At 33.2% G+C, this 19,802-nt stretch overlaps 1 long non-coding RNA gene across 1 annotated transcript in view; it reads right to left on the bottom strand.

Moving 5' to 3' along the window:
- Nucleotides 1-14,561, bottom strand: part of LOC116913767 — a 177,010-nt gene extending 162,449 nt beyond the window's left edge. The window contains exon 1 of the long non-coding RNA XR_004389639.1: nt 14,247-14,561. This is a non-coding gene — a long non-coding RNA (uncharacterized LOC116913767). The remainder of the gene's footprint in view (nt 1-14,246) is intronic.
- Nucleotides 14,562-19,802: the final 5,241 nt, after the last annotated feature.

Here is a 19,802-nt window from a genome sequence, read left to right as displayed (position 1 = left end):
TCTGTAATAACCAAATCTGATACGATTAAGACTGCATGCAATTTTTCATTACTCTTTAAAGCACACAGAGTTTAAAATTATTTTTTACCGCACATATGAACTTTCTGCAGGTAGACATTAAGGGTTCCTTTAATGAAAGTCGATTCTGCTCTCATAAAATACATCTCCATCGCTATTTCCTCTCCCCCCCACCCCCCACTAGGTCTAGGTCGCCTGTACTTCACCCCGCTGGTCCACTCCGCTTCTCTTTCCTCTCTAGAAGAGAATAGCCCTCCAAGAGACTACAGACAAACAGGACAAAACACGACAAAATAAGATAAAGGAAAACCCCTCATATGAAGGCTGAACAAGGCAACCCAAAGGAAAGGGTTCTAAGAGCAGGCAAGAGTCAGAGATGCGCCTGCTCGCACTGTTCGGCGTCCCACAACATCACCAACCTTACAGCCACAACATGTATGCAGAGAGCCTGGTGCAGACTCATGCAGGCACCATGCTTTTCACTTAATTTCAACCTTTTATGCAAGTAAAGAATTTCAAAAAATTCAAGGTATATATAAAGCTCTTTATGTAAACACTTTAGAAATTGAAATAACAAACCTAGTTGATGCTTTTTGTATATTTGCAATTCTTCTCAGAGAAGGAAGCTGCAAATTATGAGGAGCTCAGAACAACAAAATATATATCTTTATAGGGTAGGCAACGTAAGAATGGGGATGTAACTCATGTGACCAAGTGTTTGTGCACATGTACAAGGCCCTATGCCTATTCCCAGGATTAAATAAACTATAAGTGGAATGTTCTTATGATCGTAGCCTTCGGAAGATGGAAGCCGGAAGATGAGAAGTTAATGGCTGTTTTTGACTAAATAATGAGATGAAACTTGATCTGCCTCTAAAATATCGAATTTCTTCAAATACTATTTTTTATTTTATACTACCTTCTTATTCAATCATTTTGTGAGAATGTGCATGGATGTACTCATTCTATAACACACTTGTGGGAATCGAAAGGCGTCTAAGGCCTCTTAGCTGAATCAATTCTCTCCTTCCACCCTGTGAGTCCCCAGATTCAACTCAGGACACCCAGCTCTGCAGCTGGCATCGTTATACGCAGTTTTTTTCATCAACCACTGATTACTGATTTTTTTTTTTAAATAATCTGAGAGTATGTCAAAGCTCAGTTGCTGGAAAGAGAAATGTAGGAGTTAGTCAAATTTTAACATCAACTACAGGCAACATTTATTAAACATTATCATAATTATCCTTAATTAAAAGAGTTTCAAGGTTATGAGTTTTTAAAAATATGAAATAATATAAATCCAAATATATAACAAGGTCCATTCAGATATATACGAAGGATTTATATATGATTGTAATGAAAGAGACCTTTGAACATCTGACCATCCTCATCCAATCTCTGAAGTATTGAAGTTATACTGTGATATATCACTTAAATGTATTAAAGATTAATATGAGTATTTTACTAAATGAAATAAGTCAGACATATTAAGTTGTGAGAAAAAGCTATTTTCCACAGCTCTAAAATGAATATTGACACTACCCCTTTCATCCACTGATCACAATGATAGGGATGGTGCTACCTTATGTTACTACTAAAATTTTATTTTCTTTTGGTTTTGCTTCTGTCTTTAGTTACTCTTCCCTTCCAAAAACAAAAACCACTCTATCCAAACATTTCATCACGATATAACTGGAAGCTTCTGTATAATAAGGAAAGATTTATAATTGTAAATAAATAAAATAAAATATGTAATTTAACCTTAAAGTGTTTCATATTTTCAGTTAATACACATAGTATAACTTAAAAATAAATTCCACAAGTTTAGGAAATATAAAAAGTGGATTATTGAATACTGAGTATGTTAGATATTTAGTATAAGAATTGCTTCATAAATTGATTTCTATTAGCCATTTGAGTATAGAATGTATTATTTATCATTTATAATTTGTCAGTTAACTCACAAAAATGTGTATAACATGATAAGAAGATCAGCAAGACTACATCAAATAACTTATTATTTAAAAGTAGTGTGTAAAATGATAAGCAAAGTATATAAAATGAATTGATCAACTCAACAATAATACATAGATTAAAATATTTAAATCAAAACTTCATAAGCCAAAGAGTATACAATTTTATCTCATTTTAAAACATATAAATGTCAAGAATATGATTGTTTTCTAGTTCTTTATTTTTAATTTCAGCGATATTCAAACAGAAAAAATAATTTTAAGATATAAAAGGAATATTTAGAACTCCTTATGTTTTATTTTCCTCTTTTTATTTCAGGGATTAACATCATTTTAGGGTTTTTTTATGGACCTTTACAATTCATCTTCTTTTTCTAAAGTAGAAGATCAAAAGGGAGAATATTTGGAAATATGAAGTCTTTATTGCTATGTGCTTTAGTGGTTACAGAATCTGGTCTGCCAAAGTAACGTTGGCACTCTTTTCTGAGGCTGTACCTCCTACTGAAATTATATAAGTAGACTATGTAAGCAGGTAGAGCAAGTGTGCAAACTCCAAACTGTCCAGGCTCTTCTCATGCTAAGGCAGAGACAGTGAAGAATTTTCAAAAAACTGGTGAAGAAAAAGGAAAGCGTGAAGTAGATAGGACGAAGGGATTATCACCAGCCACCAGCAGAAGTGAGGAGGCAATTCTGTCCTAAACAAGATTACACAAAGGAGATTGAACTGCTCTAGGGTGCACGCATATTTAAAAATTAGGGGAGGGGATGGGGGCTTATGGACAGGAAACCAGGAAGGGGAATAACATTTGAAACGTAAGTAAAGAAATATATCTAATAAAAAAAATATAAAAATTATTGCAAATAATTACACACATCACACTCCACATATTAAGTTTTAGAAAACAGTTTAAACTTTATCCATTGGGGCGTTCGTAGGAATAGGAAATTCTTCCTTCAAAATTTGGATGATCAAAATTCTAGTTTTGAAGAAAACATCATTAAGAGAGAATGTATTCGATACATGATTTGAGGAAAGTTTTAGAGGAGAATAAATCACATAAAAGTTGACTGTAATTCTCCGGATGAAAGGTCAAGGGACCCTCTAGACTGTTTTGTGGCAGTGGTAATAGAAAGGAAAGGACAGATCTGAACCACTGTGTGAAAGACCTTGAGTGAGCTTCCTGAACAATTGGAAATAGAAACAGAAAGAATACTAGATGTATCCATGACAAACCTCCGGGGTGCGCTGGGGTGAGCCTGGCAGCGAATGTGAGCTCTTCGTGTTATCAGTCATCTACAAGCTTCCTAAACACTAACAGCAATGTGTTTTCTGCTAATGCTAATGCACTGCTGCCTCTCAGTTCTCAGATTACATAAAGTATGAGAAAAATGCTTGTGATTCTGCATTATCATTTTTGATTTATAAAATATGGAAAACAAGAAAATGTTTGCCTTTGTGTGTGTGTGTGTTTTTTTTTTTCCTCTGATGACATTCAGACCTCACTGCAACTTCCCGTGTATCAACTCTACCTTGAGTAATTGCGAGAATGATTTAATAAGAAGAAGAAAATTATAGTTCAAGAGACTTTATGGCAGATGGAAATATAGACAGCGTTGAGATGGCAAGATTAGAAATATCACCATAGGGGTTGGGGATTTAGCTCAGTGGTAGAGCGCTTGCCTAGGAAGCGCAAGGCCCTGGGTTCGGGTCCCCAGCTCGAAAAAAAAAAAAAAAAAAAAAGAAATATCACCATATAGTTAGGATGGCAGCCACAAGATTGGGTACAATATGTGATTAGTGCAAGGAACAGACTTTGAAGGCATTGAAAATCTGTTGGAAGTGATTAAAGGATAAATTAAAGCAACATGGAGAGATATCAATCAGAGAACTCTAGAGAAATAGAAAACGAGTATACGATATTAGCTGTCACAGGTCCCTAGAGGATGTGTTTAAAATGGGAAGATGCCAAGTAAAGGGGAAAGCTGCATCGTGTCGAAAATGGTGGTTGTATACAGTACCTTTATTCAACAGAATCCACTTGTATTCGCGTGCAGTTGGTGAGTGTTCAACATGCCTTGAGAGAAAAAGCCTTCAGCAAAGCTTATAAGTCAAGTTCAGTGTTAGGATTTTAGACAAAATGTTAGAACTAAATGAGTTGCTTGAGATTCTGTGGTAGCATACAATATGGAGTTCAGAGATTGCTTAGAAATTAAGGACAAACAATAGTTATTACGGAAAAGAAAAACAATGTAATGTACTTTTTAAACCATAAATATAAAACCTGGTAAATTGCAACTTTGTGCTGTTATTTTAGCAAGTGCTTGACCATATTAGAATAGTTACAATGAGATTATAAATTCATTTCGGGTATTTCATAAGAAAAATCTTCACAGGAAACCACACTTTGAAGGAATATTAGTGTCGAAATCAGACTTTAGCTCCCGAAGCTCGAAAGGTGTGACCTAATTCTGTATATGGAGCACTTTGCTGAACACTACCATAACTTAAATGAAGAAATATGTTCAATCTGGAGAAGGTTTTCAGTTAGGTAATATTGACAAAGAAAAATGGAGTAAAGATAACAGTTATCTAAATGATGAAGAGCATGTTAGTCAGAGGGTGGAGGATACTCAGGGTTCCCCGACCTTCTCGGAGGAGGATTAGACGGAGCGCCTGTGTGAGGGGAGGCCAGCAGAGGGCAGTGACTGGGATGTTACATTTATAAATTAATTAATAAATGAAAAAAAGAATTTCTATAGAGGCACATTGAAGGCCCAGAAGAAAAAACGTGGTATATATTTATATTCTTATGTCTATGGCTCTGAGATGTTGTCATACATATTGTAGTCAACTAAAGAGGGATGCAATTAAATAAGAGATCAAATTTAGAAGAAAATATTGATCTAGAAAATACATCTAAATGAGAAATGCAGGGTAGGGAAAAGCATAGTATGCTCCTTGCATTCTTTGTTGTGTCACATTTATGATATCAAAGTCAAATTAAATCACTAGTAAAATGGAAAGGCCATGAACGAATGGGCCTTTTAATATAGAATATACTAAGCTAATGACAAACTTCAACTCAATCCAGCCAGCTCATTCTAAAATGTATATAAATATATATATATGTATATATATATCATATGTATATATAAAACATATATATATAAAACATATATATATGTTAAAATGCTAGATGTAATTATGCATTCATATTTTTGAATAAATTCTAAACATAAACAGATTCCAGAACAACTTAATTGTACTTAGAATCATTCATTACTTTGAAGTTTATCTATAATCAATAGATAAATATATTTATGCATGTAAATCTATCAGTATTCATGTGTCTGAGGTTATAATGCCAATGTTTATTTCAAGTATTTTTGAAGATTGTTAAATATTAAACATATTCTAAATATAAATACTGAATGATATTTTTATTTACATTAATGAGAAAATGTGAGTTCTGGTGAAATTTTGTGAAAAAGTTATGTTTAAGTGAAAAATGGTATGGAAGAAATTTCTTTCAGCTCCAAAATGGCAATAATTTTATTTTTAAATTAAAAAAAAGTAGAAAATGATTTTCCATTCAGATATGTGCTTCTGTACTAAGAGACACATGGAGAAAAAATGAGTTAAGAAAAGGCAAGACTTTCTCTCAAATTGTCTTGGGTTCCGATTCAATTTTGTAATGGTGATTTTCTTGTTTTATGGCTGCTGTTGTCACTTCTAATCTCTTTTAAACCTATTATATAAAAGGACTGAAAATCTGCATAACGGGTTTGCATAAATGTAAATCCCTTTCCATTCCAATGTCAGGAAGAGAAGAGGGAAATAATCTGTAATTCACAGGAACAGATATGGAGTTTTGCATGTACAAACTTGAAAACCTTAGTGCACACTAGGGCTCCATCAATAGAGTAGAGATAGAACACATAGAACACGTGGTAATCTAAAGGAAAGATTTAAACATTGTCAAATTTTCTAACAAGTGATCCTATTCACCTGAATAACTGTGTATATTTGAATTGCATAATTAGAAGATAAATATTTTGAACAGGCATTTTTTTTCTTGCAAAATTTCTCATTTAATATGCACAAAAAATGAAATATAAAAGGAGATTTCAATGATACAATTTATCACAGAATTGCTAAACATGCCAAATGCTCAGTTACTATATATTTAATTAAAGTAACAATTGAAGCAGTTTATTACATGTTGGTTAAAAAGCAATTATATGATTGCTTACTGTACAACAATATAAATAGATTTATGTTCTGTCTTTTTCTGGTTAAAAAATGAATATACATATAATTTTTAATTATAGTTTTTTTCTCAAAATGGTTTCAGCAATTCTCAGTGTTTTGACTCCATATATATATATATATATATATGAGAAATTTTATCATCTGTCTTCCTACCCATCACATATTTATATTTGAGAATTAATGTCCACTATAAAATACATAAAATACATGAAGGAAAATGTCATGTGGTTTTACTCAAAGTAGCTTATAAATCAGTAATAATTAGCCAAATATGAAATTCTTTCTGTTTAAGGTTCCTTCTGTATGAATCACAACTCTTCTTGTCTTTAATTATAACATTATCATCCATTTTTCCTTTGAGACTCAGAAGCTTGTTTAAATCTGTTGGCTCGATACACTTACTTTGTTGCTGTTTGTTCAGAGAGGCTTCATCTATAATGCAACTAGGATTTAAAGTAACTATACGAAATAGGTTGACCTCAAATTTATTGTGACCCCACTGCCTTAGCCTTCTGGTCATCGGAATTACAAGCATAAACTACCATGTCTGGCTTCGAGTCACTTTTTTTTGAAGCAATGATATCAACAATATCATTATAATGCAACACTGAATACGGAATGGTTAATTAGGTGATGTCAAAAATAGAGTAGTAATTCATACCCAGCAAGCATTCAATAAAATGGTATGATATTGTTTTAACAATGATATTCTTGCTAGACTTTAGAGCATGGGCTTATGGTAAATACTGTAGTGGTGACTTGTATATGTTTAGTTTCCTCAGACTGGTCAGAGTACCTACATACATATATTCACATACATACATACATAAAATAAGTAATACATATATAACTGTATAATTCTATGTATTATACAAATCATAAACAATTGTGATATAAACACATATACATATATATGTATGCACACACACATATATACTGCCCATAATTATACAATATGTATAGACTTATGTTGCCATTTTTTATTTTTCAATAGACTAATTCTCAAATATTTTAACTATTACAATGATGATATCCATATTAATATCATCAGATACACATTCTCATAAAGCTCTGTACTCTGTTATGTACTCTATGATGCTAAAACTGTACTATTATGCTGCAATTATATTGTTTTGACAAGAAAATCAGCTATGACATACTAAGTTAATGCAGTCACAATTTAAACTTCTTTTGAATGTTAGCATTTGATTCCTCACTAGCTATGTTGAAAATGTTAACAAACAATACAAAAAAAAAAAGAAAATGTTAACAAACTATAAGGGATTAAAAATGTGACTGAAATTAATTTTAATAATATTTTTGTTAAGATAGGGTTTCTCTGTGTAGCCCTGGTTCTCTTGAAACCAGCTCTGTAGACTAGGCTAGCCTTGAATTCCCAGAGATCCATTTGACTCTGCCTCTGCCTCTGCCTCTACCTCCTAAGTGCTGGGATTAATTATTTTCCTCAATTTTATATATATTTTTAACACATATGGTCATCATAAAAAGTCAATGGTGGACACTTTCATAGTGTTTTATACACAGATTCGACAAAATATGATAAGTAAGTCACATATCTGGCGAGAAGTAATTCCACCAGAAAATATTTCTAGGGCTCATAATTACCCATTCCTAACACCTACAGCATCCACCACCACTGACCATACAGTGTTGTCCTCCTATATCTGGAGATGGGATGCTTAGGCTTTATGAGTATAAACTATGTGAACAATTAACTTAGGTAAAATTTAAATAGAATTGTAGTCTAACATCATTAAACACTGATGTATTTTTGAATTTTCTGCTTTGTGTCCTGTTCTCAACTTAGTCACATTGTAATGAAAATTATAAATCTCTAACAAGGCTATAATGTAATGAAAATTAATACAGAAAAGCATGCAATGTTCCTAAAACCATTCAAAGATAATTTCCACTTGTGAATTCCCATCTTTGATCATGTGCTAGAAACCAAGCCCAAGCTAATTACTCTGCCTTAGAAAAATAGTTTCCCTTCTTCTCCATCACTTAAAAAAACCACAACTTTGCCCCTTTCAGATTATACTTCATCCAAATGGGTTGCCAGGATCATATGTTATAAACTTTTAAAATTTAATTACCTAGATTATTACCTAAGATTTTTCCAGATTTCAGGATATGCCATTGCATTATGGAATATCTTGCAAGCCTTGGAAACCATTTTAGGTAATACATAAGGTGGCTAGTAGACTCATTGACCTCACTTAGTCTTTGACACTGTAGAAGTACAGGGGTATACCTTGTAAATGCTCACAGGGCTCTCTGATATAAAAAAGAAATCATATAGAAATTTGATGCTGACACAGAGTAACCCTTGCCTACAGGGTAATATTCTAAGATACTTTTTATGGATACTTGATATTTCAGAGATTACTGAAACCTTTATATACCTTTTTGTCATGAACACATACAAAATAATGTTTATGAATTAGGTACAGTAAGAGATTAAGTGTAATGGAAATTAGAATGATTTATCAATCCATTATAGAGAGTACTATAATTCTGATCCTCCTTTCCAAAACTATATTTTGTACTAACTTTGCCCTTTTCCTGTGATGACATAAGGTCGTAGGTCTTATAGAAATATGGTGAGAAAAATCACATCAGCATAGTAATACGTGGTTAGGTTACCACACAAGACCCATTGAACACAAGCACAGATATCAGAAGCATTCAATCTGTAAACCAAGAATATGACTAAATGACCAGCGATTGGGTAACATGCAGCTTAGAAATATCAGACGAAAAGGTAGTACATTTTCTCAGCGGCCCAGAGCCAACATAGTGTGAGAATGTCATATAACCTATAGCAGGTTCATTAAATTACTGAAACCAGGGAAAGCAAATGGGACCTGGTGATGAATGGGAGGGAACTGGATGTCAAATGCCTATTAATGTAAATGGCATGTCAGCATATGCTAATAACTTTAGATAAACTAAATCATGAGCTTTCCCAGTCTCCTACGAATTTTAACTATACGGATAAACTAAAGCCTTTAAACAAAATAAATTTAGCAAAGATTCTGTTGATGAGGAATAACAATACACATGAGGCAAGAGTGTTAACGCTCAGAGGATTTCCCTCTGAGTAGTGTGAGAAAGGAGCCTTCATGTGCAGAATACTGAAGAAAAGTGAAAAAAATTATTCTATCCCTAGGGATTTGCCTTGGTTGTTCAATGACATTCCATAATTATATAATCAGTTGGCTGACAGATGGCTATGACTGGTACATGCACAGTTCTATTTCCAAGTCAGTTTTGAGAATTGTCTCTAGGTAAAGCCCCAGTTGCATTCACAAGAGCTCTGAAAATGGAAAGATTTTCAGGCATATAACATCCTATTTATTTGCCTTAACATGACCAGAAAACACCTAGTCATATTACGTGTTTTAGAGAACACAGAGTAAATGTCTTCTGATGCCAGAACAGATTTCCTTTTTAAAATCAATGGTCTGGAAAAGAACTTAGACCTAAAATCTAGTCATATCTTATCAAGACAATCCTTGTTATTACAATATTCAAGACTTTGAACTCTTTGGAAATAATAAATAAATTACAAGTCAACTATTTCTATGTCAGCACAATCTCAGATCCCTGAAACTCTCTTTTGACAATCTTTTCACTCCCTCTTCCACAATATTCCCTGAACCTTTGGTACAGAAATTATTATATAAATTTATTCACTAGGACTGAACACTTCAACTCTTGCATTTTGATTGGTTGTAGATTCCTCTAATGACCTCTTGCAAAAGTTGTTGGTTGATGCACAATCAGGACTACAGTGATGTAGAGGTATAACAACAAACATTTATATGGAGTTGTTATTGTAATGATTTGGTAAAGTGGGGATGTAGGTTCTTCTGTGAAATTCATGATGTCACTAGCACCAAGAAATTTAATAGGTTTTAGGTACCAGGAACAGGTTGCCTCTTTGCTGTGTGAATCTTAAGTCCAATTAGAGAACTATAACTAGTGGCAAGGTTTGCATAATACTGCTATACCTTGATAAGTATCTTGACATTCCAGTCTTTCTTGTGGTTCATAGGCTTCAAGTTAGTTGAAATTTTTGGTTATTTCCATGCTTAGGAAGCCTCTCTTGTGTTCTCTGGTAACATCAAAGCTGGACGTCAAAGATAAGGCATTTAGATCAATTCCATCTAAGGGGCTGCTAGGTCTTGTTTCTTGAGTACTAAGTAATTACTTTCTACTGCAACCAAGAGCAATTGTGATAGTCTTTAATGTGTGAGTCTCCTGGAAAACTTTGATCAACAACTCAAAAGAGGGCTTTCTTTGTCCATACAAGATTTAAAAGGTTTATAATACTTGAGGATGAAACAATCTTGTTCATAAGTAAATGTTTCCTTCAATAAGGCTTTCTATTAATACTTGAAGTAATGGAGATTTATAATTGCCTCAGGGTTTCCAAGGTCGACATGATTATAATAGTTGCATTTTGATAGAACTTTTATACTTTCACTTTTGATATAAATTGGTGATTCACAATAATTTGCCTCAGATGACCCTCCGTCTAGCTATGGTTTTCTGCCACAATACTTCCACTGTTACCAGGTCAACATTATTTCTAAAATTATAGAGTGAGGTTTCACTTAATTGGTCATCTCAAATAACTGATGGTTAATATATTTCAGCACTAAATTTATTGTAAGGTCTGATGGAGGTAAAAAGTATGCAGTGTAATTTTAAACTTATAAGAACCTTATAAATAATAAAAGTCATCTGAGATAACTGTTAATAAATTTCATCTCATATCAAGATATATAAGTCAAACTTAAAAATATTTATACATTTTTCCAAGATAGTCTCAAATCTAAATTTAATTGGGCTATGTGGCCAATGAAATAAACAGCCATTCAGATATGATGTTATCACCCATTCTCTTTATTTAAGAATGACCAAATAATTTACAGTTCACCACTGCCTTAACCCTAATGGTATTTGTTAAAATTATATCTTAATTCCATCAATCATAACTTACTTTAGGAGCATTATTTAGTGGATTCCAAATACCTCAATTATTTGTGTTCTTCTTGAGGACTTACCCATCTTTGAATTACAAAACAAGATGTTATGAAATAATTAGTTCCCCTTCAAGGCAGTAGTTAGAAGATATAGCACCAAAATTGAGGCATAGCGTACCCAAACGCATGGTTATTTTACACAGGAATTATTACATTACTTTCCTTTTTATCTCCTACATTTTATATCCTCAATTTTATTCTTTCATTAGCTCATAGTTTACATCTATTCTTGTTTTGCTATATTGCAGTATATATTTTCAGAACACCTCTCATGTCCTTTGGCCAATGCAGAAATTAAATGAAAATAAATACAAGCAGGAAGGGGAAGAAATTGAGTGAGAATGTAACATAAAATTGAATCATACAACTTTGTTGGAAGGCACAAAAGTAGCTCAAAAGAAAGACTGTGTCTTGTTTCATTTTATGTTGGGATAAACTGGTTATAATATGAATGTTTAGCAACTTTAACCAATACACAAAACGGCTTTCTCTCTTTTCTCAGTATAGGAAGTTGTTACTTTTTAACCTGGGAGTAACTTCTCAGCATACACACTATCTCTGAGTTCTCTCATCTTGCATTTCTTTGACTCCTAGAGCTGTGGGAAAACATTGCTCTTACCCCCAAGTCACTCTCAATGCACAATTTATCGATATGCTATTCTCTTGAGTGATCCACTTTCCAAGTATAACTGACCATGAACAATCTCTCCAAGTACCACACACTCAATAAATTCAACTTATGCTAATGACTTTCTCCCAGATAACAAAAAATATTATAGTACTACTATTAAGGAATAGACAGTGTCCTCGAGCTCATTGACCAAGTACCTTAGAAAAATTGATGAGCTTCAGACTCAGCAGGGGTCCTTGTTTTAAAAAATAAGAAAAGCATTAATGAAAGATATCCTCAAAGACCTTGCTCATCCACATATGTAAGCACACAAGTATACACTCATTTGCACACACACACACACACACACACTATTTCACATAAACATACCAAAGTCTCACAGCACAAAATAATAACGTAATGAAAATGGATTAACAATAAAGTCTATGCTTTAAAATAAGCTGAGAGGGAAATTTATACCTTTTTTACAGAAAGAAATCTAAGCTATTATAATATAAAAATAAATGTAAGAAAACATGTACAATTTGAAGAGTAATGATTTTAAGACATGAATAAAAATTTATTTGGGAAATGTAGAAGAAAGCTGTATAAAGTTATGTACTACTCTTAAAGGATCAAATTTACTTTATTGACAATTATGATTATTGGCAAATAAGGATTTTAAGAGTAAGAGTAAGAGTGCCTTTTACTTAAAAATTTATTTAGGTGATAAGGTTTATCTATAAAAAGGGGGATTTTTTTCTTAAATTTGTTTATTTGCTGAATTAGAGATACATAATTTTCTAGAATTATTTTATAATGATTCAAGGCAATAGAAGAAAAAGTATTAGGCCTACCATGAGTACTTCTTTTATTTACTTTTAATTAATATCATAAATGTACTTTGCATTGTTATATTAGTAGACTAAGTTATACTGTATAGGTAATTAAACATGTTATTAGGTATACAATTTTCCTGATGTTTTAAAACATTATTAGATGCTACTTCTCTCTAGAAAAATAGAATTCAAAGATTGTCATTTTGAACAACAGAAATGTTGAAAGTTGTATAGTATTTATCTGTATATTTAGACATAACAGTTAGACACATGGTAAAAGTTCCAAATATAGTGTGTCCAGAAAAGGCAAAATTAACTTGATATTCAATCCTATAGACTTTTGGACAAAATATTTGTTTCTATGGCCAATTAATAATCGACATTAAAATTTGATGCAGAGAAAACAGGCAGTGCTCTATATGATAGCTGTTTAACTGGTTATACAAAGCTAGGTACTAAAGAGTGGAAGGGGGCTATAAAGAATTAGAGAAGCAGATATATGATAGGTTTCCTACACTCAAAGGCCAGGAAATGTAGAAGAAACTAAAGTTAAAGAGTTAACTTTAGTAGTACATAAAGCAACCAGTCACCTTTCATAAACCAAAGAAGAATCAGGCAACGTTGGAGCAAAGTAACGCTCTCCTGCTCTACAAAGCTGCACTGATGCCCAGTCATGAAGGCGGTGACTTGAGATTGGATAAATGGCTAAGAGCCTGTTTCTAATTTTTCCATCAATAAGCAGTTACAGTGGCCCCACCATAAAAACAAACAAACAAAACACCAGATCAGGCAGCTACACGTCGAACAGAAGGATTATGACATTTGGCTTAGAGTTTGTTAGACGGAAGTACCTTGAGAAAATACAAGCTTGAATATAAAAACGGGAACAATCTACTTTTGTAGATTATAGGAACTGAAAAACGAAAGCAAAGCCCTCACCAGACTTTAAGGAATAGACCTGTAAATGACGACACCTGGGAGGTTGAGGCAGGAGAAGCAGGAGACCTCCCTAGGATATTCAGGAAGAGATTGGTAACAACAAAAATGAAACCACCTGTGAGATGTAAGAAAGCAGCTTAATAATAAAACACTCGCTTAACCTCATATACAACAGGGCCAAGAAATCATAGTTTGTAGGTAGCCTTCAGGAACTAAAAGTTTGTGTTTCCTGATGCTAGGGTCAAGGCCATATAAACCATACTTAGGACACGTTGTAATGGAAATCAGTGTGTCCAAATGGTTGTTGAAATTAATATGTGTTTTATGGTAATATTCTAACAATTTCCAAATCAGAATCATTTGATAATCAGATTGTAATACTACATATTAATGTCTAAAGTACCTAACCCTAAGGAAATGATGTTTAGCTTAGGAGAAACCTTCAGATTATTTTATTATTTAATACTATTGTGACATTAGATCTACTGACTATGTGTATTCCTTAGAAAAAATAAATACCTTAGATGGTGACAAGCTGTCTCCCAGTTTGTCCAAGATTTCTAGTGTTCTGGGGCTTGAATTTATGGTTGACTTCATGAGTATTTTGGGGCATTCGGGTAGGAGACTGTTAGAATTAATCATAATAACTTGCCGGTGAAGTCAGTTCTGGTTAGCTGGAGGGATCCTAGAAAGAAAAATGTGGGAATCAGACAAAGATGCGTAAAGTAGAAGCACTCATTAAGATCAGCCTTTTTATCTCCTTTCCTGAACGGGTGAGCAGCTGGTGTCCACTCTGGAGTGTCGAGCATGAAGAAGCCTGTACTGTCAGGTTACAGTTCCATAAGCAGCTCCAGGTCCAGCTCCAGCCTCAGTCACATCGAATGCTACGTTACATAGCATATCTCACACAGCTTATAAAATTATTGTGAGAGATGATAGCGGAGGAGAGGTAGGACATTTTTAACTAATGGTTTTCATTTGGCGGAAAAGCAAAGACCACGCAGCACTTTCTGCCTGCGTCCCTTCTTTTTGATAAGCCAGGTGATTGAGATTGTCAGGCAAATACTATGATTTAGATTTTAGTAAATCTAAACAAGGAAACTCAATAATATTAACCAGGTGACATAATACATAACAAAACATTACTCTATTGCATGTTCATTTATAAAAATAACAACAAAAGGACCTAAATTAAAGAGACCCTGATTCCCATGTTGCTTCTCAGTAACACTGGTTAAATTCCGTCTGGAGAAAACAGTCCAAAAAAACATTTTTATCTTTAACAGACAAAAAGCAATCGTTATTGATTATTTATTTTTATATCTATGCTTTAAAGTGGAGGAAAAGCTACAATCATTATGATATATAGGATACGAGAACCAAAAGATGGCCTAGTGTCACGTGGAGAATGGCAGTAAGGAGAGATTTTCAAAGTGCCTCTAGTTGTCTTTCAATTTCGCTAGCAGTGTGGAAACCACGGAAGGAAATAAGAAACCAGTTAAACCTGACAAGCTGCCCAGTCAGAGCAAACCAAGGGCAGAGATGGAGGCAGCGGTCTTCATAGATTAGAAAGACAAAACTAAGGAGTGCTAGAGAGAGACCTATGGCAAGAACCAGGAAAAGACACTTCTTTAAAAGCCTGTAAGTTCATCAGTGGATAGTGATGTTATTTAGATACATCGATGGTTATAATACAATTGACATTGTTAGAACTTTAGTTAATAGGTAATATTAAGGAATCACTGTTGAGATTTTAGAACAAGATGATACTTAAATGAATCTTTATCTTAAACACTAGGCTGAAATACACGTCAACAAAACGATGTGTTACATTGAGTTCAAAGTAATCTTCCAGTTGAGTGTCTAGAAGATCAAAAAATGAGTAGCAAAAATTTGAAGGTTAAGAAAGGACATTAAGTATTGAGTGTTGACATTTTGACATAAAAATGTTTTAAAAATTTATATTGTTTAAAGTAAATATGTATTAATAATGATGATCACATGCAATTTTTACTATAAAATATTTTATATATTTTGATTAAAATATAATTACACAAACTTTCTTCTATTTTGTCACTCCAAGTATTCCATGTCTTCTTTATTAGTTACTTGCACACACACACACACACACACACACACACACACACACAGTCATAAACACACACACATGCACACAGAGAGGGGAAGAGAGGGGCAACCATTGAATCTGTTTGTTTGTTTTTTTTATTTGTAGTTTCTGTGCTTATGATTTCAGGGCAGAGTACTTTGTATCAGATAAGAAATTAGCACTTGTACTTGGGAGACCATTTTCCCCTTCTTTCAGCATTATTGGGTGCCAATATTCTTTAAAAGTGGGGCGTCATCACTTCTTGTCCTTTTGGCTAAGATCAAGTGAAGAGTGAGACTTCAACCTCTGGGATTCATCTCTTACTCCTTAGCTAGCATGTCGACAGATGTTGTCATCGTTGAAGCCTTGTTTAAGCAGCCATTTATGAGAGACATAACGTCATACCAAACTCGCTGGTCCTAAGGCTTTTACAGTATTTCTGCCCCCTGTTCTAAGGTACTCCTTAGCCATTAGGCACATTAGTTTTGTTAAAGGTAACCTGTTGGGACTGGTTTTCCCCCATGATCCTTGATATTTACATCATGTCCAGTTTGGGTTTTCTAATGGTCTCCATTTGCCATCAAGAAAGACTTCTTTCATGAAAGGTTAGAGCTACATTAACTTCTAATATAAGATTCTCAATTTAACATTTATCTCTAAATGGGTTATCTCCTTCAAATTCCTACCATCTGGGCTCAGGGCACCCTACTGAAGGAGAGGAGAAAGACTGTAATAGCCAGAGAGGAGGAAGGACACCCAGGAAGCAAAGCCCACGAAATCAACATGAGCAAAGTTCATATGAACTCCCAGAGACTGAGGCGGTATGCACAGGTCCTTCCTGGGTCTAATGAAGTCCTCTACTTACAAATTACAGGTTCTAGTTCAGCATTTCCTACGGGATTCTTGAGTGTGTGAATCAGTGGGTCTGAGTCTTATGACGTCTCCTGGGTTCCTTTGCTCCTGTTTCTTTTGCACAGTTCTGATGACGTGGTGTTTGTGTTATATTATATTTATTCATTTTGTTATTATCCCTTAGAAGCCTATTGACTAATGAGAGACAGAAAGGGAGCATGCGAAGGAACTGGGAAGAATAGAGCTAGAGAAAACTGCAACAAGGCTATACTATGTAAGAAAAATTTCTTTTCAATAAAAGGAAAAATTAAAAATATACTTAAAAATCCATTAATTCATAGTGTGTTTTATCAACTAATATAAGTGTGCACCGATAATTAATATGGGTATGTCATATCAATTATCCCAGATGTTAAACTATACAGATAACAAGTTACAATTGTTGGAATTTACTATAACAAAGCTAAAAGAAAATTCAGGCTGGAAAAACTTCATGTTATATATGAGGAACTATTGACTCTCAATTTTGTTTGATTTGCAAAAGCTTAATATCACACACACCTACCTACATATATATGTCTTAGGATGTAATTATAAATTATTCTAGTCCAATAAGTGATAAGCCAAGAGGATGCACATTAAACCTAATAATTTAGAATGTCAAATATTGTTTATACATACATATTCTGACACTGTTGATTCAATAAAAACTTACTTGTACATATAATTTCTAGGCTGACAATTTGGCACTAGAATCCAATTGGTAAGGCTTTTGCACATCTTCCAATGCCAAGTTTACTGACTTGTCAATAATACTTAGTGTAGGCTGGAGGCCTTGTTGGCTTTTTCCCACCTAGATTGGCACGTTGTGTACTCACATTAGTGAGAATTAGTGGATACAGCTTCAGATGTTCCTAGGAGACAAAATCGCATAGCGAAGGCCTTGATCCTCTGCCTCCCGTCTTTAGTCCCTCTACTACAATGTTCCCTGAGCCTCAGGTGAAGGATAAGCTTAAGGGAACTGGCTTCTACAACACTAATTTCAATGTTAATTAAAATCTAATTACATCATTTCCCTGCTCACCTCCTTTTAACCTGTCTCCTGTCTTATTTGCCCCTCCCATGCCTTTTCTCCCACTATCTCTCAAACTATTAGAATCTTTTTCTTCGATTATTGTTACACATACGTCCATACAAATATACACATGCAACCCTCTGGGTCTTTGTTGGTTGAGTGGTTATGGCTTCAGGGCTAACCGTTTTGTTCCAGATAACCAATTAGGAAAATGATCTCTTGGGCAGGCTAACTCTACCTCTGTCAGCAATCAATCACAACTTTTTGAACATTATTCTAATTACACAGATTCAATGTCAATCATCCATCTTTACATGTCCTTATCTTTTGATTGTTAGGCTGTTTACTTTTAATTTCAGCTTCTATTGACAAGCTAAAATGGTATTTTATGCCTTCAGAATATAGCTATAAAACTTTCACTCCATGATATCAATTGTAAGATCAGGTTAAACAGTTAATTATGAGAAAAAAAACCTGTTTTGTTTTCAATTGTATTCATTAAATTGCAATCCAGGGGTCTAGCTATATTAGTGAGCATAAATGCAAACTCGTTTTCCTTTATATTACTTAAATTCTAGCAGATCTATTACAACATTTATTATGGGAATATGAAAAAAATGTTTTCCAATAAACATAAAACAAAACTCTTATTAAAACTATGCCTCAAATATTATTTTCTGCAATTGAATTATTTAGTGGGTTTCCTTGAGAGGTTTTATTTTGATATTATTTCTTAGAATATACCAAACAAACTGATGTGATTCCATAAATGTATAACTTAACAAGCAAAATTTGCCACTGATATCTATCATTTATTCTGTAGCAAAATATCTTAAGTAATGAAAGTTAATTTTTAAAAGTCATACTAATATGGCAGCAATCTCATGGATTGTTGGTGTCTATCATAAGGAATGAGTTGTTAAAAATTTATATAAAACATCAGGAAACCAAAATTCTTCACCTATCCCCATTAGTGACCTTGTGTTCTTATGTAGTTGAAAGTTTTGAAAGCTTTCAAGGTATTGGTGTTCATTTTAATCTTAAAAATATGCTGTTGTTGACATAGACTTTAAGCTAAAATTTTTTAAGGAAGAACCAAAATTAAAACTGAAATACTTGATTCTTATATTTGTATAAATATACAATTTCATATACACTTTAATCACAGAGAATCTGGAATTGACCACAACAATTTATAGAATTTTTTTTTAACAAATACAGTCAGTTTGAATCATTTTTCAAATAACCAGTATATTTATGTTTTAAGAGAACAAATTCCTATAGTCTTTTAACAGTTGACTTTTAGGTTCAAACTATTCTTTAATTTTGTGTTTATGATTTTAACATTATTTTTATCCTCCATTTTTTTCCTTGAAGCATCACCATTTACCCACCTTGCTCCTGCTCACAATCAAGAACTCTTTTAAACAATTTTTATTACATTCATATCTGTACACACTCATATACACATGTATATATATATAATGTATGTGCGTATATAATATACATATATAACTTGCTCAATCTGTATAATGCTACTCATGTCTGTTCAGGAATTTTTGGAAGAATCCTCACATAATTGGATAAACTACTGCTACGAATTTATTCATTTAAAAACGTGCAATTACTGGGGCTGTTAACAATAATTATCAAAAATAATATCCCAATATTTGCCAAAACACTAATTCTAAAGTGATGTTTTGTCTATCTCGACTTGCTCTTATGATAATTTTTAGCGTATGATTGATTGTTACACTCTAATTACAAACAACACAAAGTGTGAATAATAAATATTGAACGATAGAGAAGGTTTGATGATTAGAATACATTAAAAAAAGTTTGAATCTTGGCACTATCAACAGAAAAATTCTTTAACTTTTCTAAATCTGATATTGTATTTTAAATAAGTAATGAATTCATATTATTTTATCATAAATACATTGAATTTCCAGTCAAAAATATTAACTAAACTTTTCCATAACTTGCTTTAACCAGATTTAAACTGGATTTTCATTCTGGTGACAAGATTCTTATGCAGTTT

The sequence above is a fragment of the Rattus rattus genome, chromosome 12 (genome assembly GCF_011064425.1).
Source record: "Rattus rattus isolate New Zealand chromosome 12, Rrattus_CSIRO_v1, whole genome shotgun sequence".
Taxonomy (NCBI): Eukaryota; Metazoa; Chordata; class Mammalia; order Rodentia; family Muridae; genus Rattus; species Rattus rattus.
The sequence above is the reverse complement of the archived record's forward strand: the minus strand, read 5'-3'. Positions and strand labels throughout refer to the sequence as shown.